We start from the raw sequence: 7,034 nt of genomic DNA, 5'->3' as shown, positions 1-7,034 counted from the left end.
ACTTCTATTATAAATGAAATGCCTCTGTTCTTTTGAATGATCAGAGTCAGGAAGCAAAAAAAATAATGGGGTGAGATTGGGGGTTTCCCATGTGCACCAGTTGCTCTCTAGGCTTCCTAGGGAATTACCACTGTGACTGGACTGGATGGAAAGCCTCCATTTAAATGGTTCTTAAATGTTTTTATGTCATATACCCCTCTGAGGATCTTATGACAATCATAGCCTCTCTCCGTAGAAAAATACCATGAAACTTACACACTCCAACCATAGTACATAAATCCTAGGTGTTGTAGACATTAAGCCCATTCAAGAATATTGTAGCCTGGCCGGCGAGGTTCAGTGGTTGAGCCTTGACCCATGAACCAGGAGGTCAAGCTTCAATTCCCGGCCAGGGTTGTGGGCTCCATCCCCAGTAGGAGGCATGCAGGATGCAGCTAATCATTGGCTCTCATCATTGATGTTTCTCTCTCTCCCTCTCCCTTCCTCTCTATGAAATCAATAAAAACACACATATATATATGTGTATATGTGTGTGTATCTATATATGTTTTCTTTTTAAAAAAAGACTATTGTAGACGTCAGTGGGTCCTGGTTTAAGAGCTCTGAGTTAAAACTTGCAGCTGTTTTTGTGGCTCCAGCTGTTGTGGTTGTTGTTGGATTGTGGTTCTACTCAATTAAGTGGTTTTTGTGAATTAATAAATTATTTGACCTGAATCTATTTCCATGGTATATGGGTGAGGAGGCAGCTAATCTTTGTTAACACATGTGTATCCAAACTTCCTTATACTTACAGTGGTTTTTCTTCCTGTGTGTGATTATGACTAAAAATAATTCTGTGTGTTCATGTAAACACACCCCGCATTGTATGCCTGCAAGGATTTCCTTTGGCCTGTGGCTGAGACCATTAATTATAGCTAATAATGAGGGTGATAGTGATAAAGATAATAGCGAGGTTGTTAAGTGCAAGGTCTCTTGAGTCAGACTGTGTTCAAATCTCAGCTCTCTCACCACCATGTGAAACGGGGCAGGTGAGGAAAATACGCCGAACCTCAGTTCCTAATCTGTTAAGTAAGGATGACAGTAGCTGTCTTGTATTTATTGCTTACCATGTACCGATTCAGCACTAAGCACTTTAAAAAGTATCTCTCTTGTAATCACTACAACTATTTTGAGGGGTTATCCCCATGGCACAGATGAGGAAACTAAGGCACAGAGCTTTAAATTGCCATCCATGGTCACAATCAATAGAACTAAGTGGCCTAGACCTAAGTCTCTGCTCTCAGTCATTACACTGCAGTGACTGTCTGACTTCAAATTTTGTTGTGAAGATCAACCACAGTACCTGGTACAAATTAAGATATACTGTTTTCATACAGGTTATGCTCAACTTTTAAGGTCTGTGTCAGCCTCAGTCTGCCCAGCAGCTCTGTTCGGCCCCATCACCTAAATCAGGTTGCTGAGTTTCCGATTATTAGCCTGGCAGCTTCTAAAGTTTTCCAGGATACATGCAGAGTCTGCCTCATTTACAGACTAAAATAATCAGTGCTTTTTTTTTCTCTGCATAAAAGCATGATTTCAAAAGATTCAAAAGAACAACAGCAAGAAATTAGAGGAGACTGCCCAGGGAAAGTCCCGTTTCTGGTCGCCGGAGTGATGACTCACGCTTGATAGGGTTGTTCCTGCAGTTTGCGGATTTCCAAAAAGCAGCTAGGCCTGTCCTGACGAGGGGCACCAGGGGCACCTTAGCAGACTCCTGGGGCCCATGAAGCCTGTTCTTTCCCTGCCTGTTGAGTTATGCTCGGCTTTTAAGGTGGGCAGCGAGCCTGCGGCACATCACTGACACTGCGGGGGTTTAATTAAATGAGCACCTTTCCCTCTGACCATTGGCTTAAACTTGTGTGGTGTGCCTTTGAGATATTTTGTGTTTTAGAGTAATTCTCTAATTTCAAATATTAGCTTTTGGTAATACCTGACAAGTAGTGGCTGACAAAACAAAACCTAAACAATTAAAGATAAAAAAAAGAAGGCCAGCGCTCTAAGTGTATAGAAACTATGTCAGATTTATCTTCTTCAATACTCCACGAGGAGGAGACCCCTAACCCAGCCTTATCACCTCCCAGCCCTCCGGGATATGCCGTAAATGTAAAATACTGTGGTGAGCAGCTCCATTTAAACCCCAACTATGACTCAACCTCACACACATTAATGATGGTTTCTGGAAAAAAAAAAAAGTCAGATTCTGTGAGGCAGAGACATAGGGCAAAAAGATTGGGTGGGTTTCAGAGAGGTGGACCCCCCAAACTGAAAATTTTCCTGTTGCCACAGAAGTTTCTTAGAAAGAAATAAAATAAAATAAATATATAAACAGCTTTATTTTAAAAAGTCATTTAATTCATCTCATGTCAGGTGCTTCTGTATAGAGGTGGATAGCACATTTATACCTCTTTTTAAGAACCTGTTATATTCCGAGTGATCGTAAATCTATTATATAGCTCTCAATGTTACCTCCTCTAATGGTCAGTTAGTAGTACTGTTTCCCCAACGGTTAGCACAAGGATATGTAGGTTGTATGTGCCATTAAGTTTTGGAGAAAATGGTTTACAAAGTGAAAATTATAACTAAAATGTACCATATAAACTATGTATAACTTTTCTATACTATTTATGCCTTTTATGTTTCCCATTTTAAAGTCAACAATAATAATAATATCATAGCTGTGGCCGATACATAGAAAAGAATCAGCTCTTAATATAGTAGGAACAGGGACAGGGCAAGTGGTCAGGTGCTGGAAGACGCGTGATGACAGAGGGAAGGATGCTGTGCTCTTGGCCTGCCTCCCGAGCAAGGGAGCCAAAGCGCAAAGGGCGGAGGTCTCTCTTCCCAAAGCAGCAGCAGCAAATGATTTTAAAAATCCACCACCCTTCACGCTCGCTCACATCTACTTTGGGGAGACGTGCAATGAGTGCTACACAGACACCCCGAGAGGGAAGCCCTTGCAGGTGAGCATGTGGAGACTTAAAGGAAGTTGAGGAATTTAAGGCCACCTAGCTCCCAAGGGGCAGGAGAGGAGTTCATCCAGGTCCCCCAGATGGCAAGGCCTGAGGGCTTTCTTTAGACGGGCCTGCCTCTGCAGAGCTGATGCTGAACGCCAGGACGAAAACTGAAAACACCTCTCGGGAATAGTCAGGATGCCTACAGCATTCATTTCATCATGAAAAGCCAATGTTAATTAACATTTTCCCCCTTTCGCACCCCAGGCAAATATCTGGTCAGCTTACAACAACCCCATTTCCCCCCAAGCCCTTAGTGTGATATTGCTGCTCTAGAGAGGGGTCTGGCACACTCTGCGAAGGCCTTCCTTCCGAGGAACGGTGTCCACACGACCTCGCCGCCCTGACCTCACGTCGCTGCCCCAGAGATGGGACCCTGAGCCAGCCTCCAGCCAACAGCGATCTGTTCCAAAGCATGGTTGGTGGTTGACGGATTCCTTCAGTCTCTCTGCCCCTGCATTTTTAAGAGTATGTGTTTGTTAACAGGAGAACAGGAGTTGAAAGACAGGAGATTAAACAGAAGCCACAAGTTATTAGAAATTACAGAATATCTAAAGCAATGAATGAGCAGAATCTGTTGTTATCGGTGGGAGCGGGGTTCTTGGGGAACCGCTGGAACAAGCATTTCCGGAGGCCCCCATGGATGAGATGTGGTTGAAGCTTTATTTCTGTGGAATTGCACCCCTGGGTTTCCAAAGTCCCATTTCCCGTAGTCCAGCCCTGGAAGAAGCGTAGCTGCGGACTCAGTAGAGCTACAAACAAAGCCAGCGTCCACAGTTTCCTTTCCATGTTGGAGCTGGGTCCAGTTCACCATCGGGCCAGTTCCAGTCCATTAGTCCATTGTGTGGGGGGCCCGCATGGCCGTGGGCCCTGTGGGCAAACGCAAGGGGGGCCCCACAAACCCAGAGTCACACAAGTCCCAAGAGTCGTAAGAGCACAAGAGCGTGAACTCCTTTGTGCAGGGGATGAAATATCCCAAATTTTGAGCCCTTGCAGTGGCCATGCCCATTCTGGCCAACCCTCTCTGTCCCCAGGTGTGATTGACAGCAAGCACCTTCACGAGTCCCCCCAGCTTTACTGGGCACGCGTCCATCTTCCCTTTGCTGGGCCCCCAGGGAGTGTGGAGCTGTAGCCCCAGTGCCACGCCTGTAGCATCTGGCCTCCCTCCGCTCCCTGCCTGTTACCATGACTAGTTCATCACAACGGTGCCCCCCTGGAGCAGGGAGGGCCAAGCAATTGGTTGGTGGTGAAAGGAGCAGTTGCCCAGGGATGGAGAGCACAGGGTCCTGGCAAGGCCGGCACATGAGGCAGGGAGCCCGGGGGACATTAGGGGAGGCTGCCCGAGAGGTACACAAAAGGTACAGGTGTCTCCTCTCGGGTAAGGCTTGCGTGCACACTGACGGTCGCCTGCCTTCCGCGTGTCCCCTCTATCGTTACAGTGAACCGTCCTGAGCTACATGAAATGACCTCAGGGTGTTTCTGTTCCTTGCACCTTGATCAAGCTTAATAACACAGTGGCTTACAATTTTATACAAAACACAAGGTCTCATTGACAATTTACTGTCACTCACGAGGTGCATCTAAAGATAGGGACTAAAACTGCTCCTATCTTCACATAACTTTCTGCCTAAACTTCATTTCAAAAACTAACAATGTAAAACTGTATTAACAGAGACAAAAAGAGCTCTCATTGGGCCCTATCAGATTCCACCATGTAACTGCATTTCCCACTCTATTAAGGTAACAACGGTGTAAACTGAGGCGGACCCAGCCCGGTTCCCCTGCCCTGCGGGCCCCTGCGCCAGCGGGACTCTCCTGACACTGCCCCTGAGCCCAGCTTGTCTTCGTTCCTTTCAAAAGTCTCGGCTCACAGGGAACAGGGAGGCTGCGGGGCCGCCTTCTAACACCATACCTGTGTGAAGAGATGCGGGATGCTGGCTGGTGCGGGACACGGAGCACCCGAGCGGGTGACGCCGGGAAGGGGCCGGAGGAAGCTGAAGGACCAAAGCTCCGAGGGAGCTGTGGGGTATTTATGAAACTCTGTGGTGTGTTTTGAAATGCAGATGCCTCTGGAACTGGGAATGTAATCACAGGCATGAAAACTGTCTTTAATAAATCTTCTTAATTAAAACCTATTGTTCAGAAAAATGGAAACCCTCCTCCAGTATTAGAAACAGTAGCTTGAGGGGGGAAGTAGGGCCTCGTTTAGACGGCGGCACAGTCACTACAAGGGGTCCCGGTTGCGCCCGTGGGTTTTGTTATTGTGTTTATTCCAACACAGGAGACTCTTTTCTTTGGTTGCCCACATTTTCTTCATTGAAAATACCGGCAGTGTTAAAATCATAGGCTTCTTAATAATTTGGTTAAAAAGAAGTCAAGTCGGCGGTGTTTAGATTTATGTAGATGAGACAGGACAAGTAACTCATGTAGCATCTTAATCTGATTCATTCACCACTCGACAAACATTTATTGAGCAGCTAATGTGCACCGAGCGCGATCAGTGAGCACAACAAAGACTCCTGCCCCACGGTAATATGCACCTAGCTGAGAATTATATAGACCGAATAACTGCCAATAAAAAAATCCAGTGAAGAAGGAAAAATAACCTCTGGGCACATTCGACGAAAAATGAAAACGTACAATTCCAGGGAGGGAGGGGTGCTACATGATTTTATTCTGATTTATAGTATTTAAAAAAATCAAGTTTCAAAAGTGGAGGTGGGAAATACTCAATTTAAATTAGAAACATGTGAATACTATTTTTATTTGGCATCATTATTTTTCATGGATTAGCTATAAACCATCACATGAGATAATTTCTAGATTACAGATAGTTGTGCATATAAAAACACTTTCATATGTGTGGCAGGCAGTCATGTGTGTGCTTTATAGTGTTCAATAAATGCATTCCTATAGAGCTTAATGTGTTAAAATCTGACAAATACAAATATGTAAATATTTAAAAAGTAAAAGTCATTATTTGGAGAAACATTAATATGAATTATTTTGGAAAACATTCCAAACTTTAAAAATTCCTTTTGCAAATTAAATAAGTAATCGGAATTTTGCGACTTTGGCTTTTTGGATGTAGACTGGTTTTAAAGTCCTACAGGGAAAGACATAGGGATTATCTGAACACATAGGGATCATAAATAAAAATCACTCATTGTCTGCAGGCTTAAAGCTAAATTTATACCAAACTGACCAACTTATTTGAAGAGATAATGAGGGCCATTTTTACTTTAACTTATAGATTTTTCATTAAAAATCTGTTTATTATCTTGTTTTAAAAGTCTCCTAAGAGCTAACGTATGTATACCATACCCTGTGTATTAAATTTACGTGGCTTAAGTACTATAGGGTAAAATGAAAAGACCTCTGAAATTTATTCTTTTACTTGTTGTCTGTGTCCTAAGACGAATCCTTGAGCAAGTTAAATAACAAAACTGCAAAGATTTGAAATAAAACTTGTCCTTGCAAAGCTCTAAAAGTAAACCACATAAAATTGCACAGCAAAAGGGAGAGAAATTGCAAATAGTGGGTATGTTCTCAATTTATGAAAACATAATTGTTGTTTGCCATTCTTCTTGTTTTCCATCCCCTATTTTTTCACAAATACAATAAATAATCTGTTGTTGTTGTTAAAAATAAGTAACCAGGTGATTAAGGGTTTTCATCAACCTAGGTGAACAGGAGAACTTTTTCAAGGTATAGAAAGTCAGAGCTTGGGGGTCATTTAAACTTTAAGATCTAAAAGAAGGAATTTTAAAAGTGCTAGTTAAGTGCTTGTTAATATTTTGTATAGAGATTCACTTTGTAAGACGTCCATCCCACTTCTCCAAAGAGGTAAGTAATAACACTCATCTAAAATTTGTATTGAAAGCTCTCTGCTTTTTTAACTGGCTTAAGGGAAAACAAATAGCATCCTTAGGTAGCATTGCTGAATAACTAAACCTGTAAGTTGAAAGGCCCTGGTACCTTCAT

Source organism: Miniopterus natalensis, chromosome 16, assembly GCF_054644295.1.
Source record: "Miniopterus natalensis isolate mMinNat1 chromosome 16, mMinNat1.hap1, whole genome shotgun sequence".
In the NCBI taxonomy this organism is placed as follows: Eukaryota; Metazoa; Chordata; class Mammalia; order Chiroptera; family Miniopteridae; genus Miniopterus; species Miniopterus natalensis.
Note: the sequence above shows the minus strand (reverse complement) of the source record.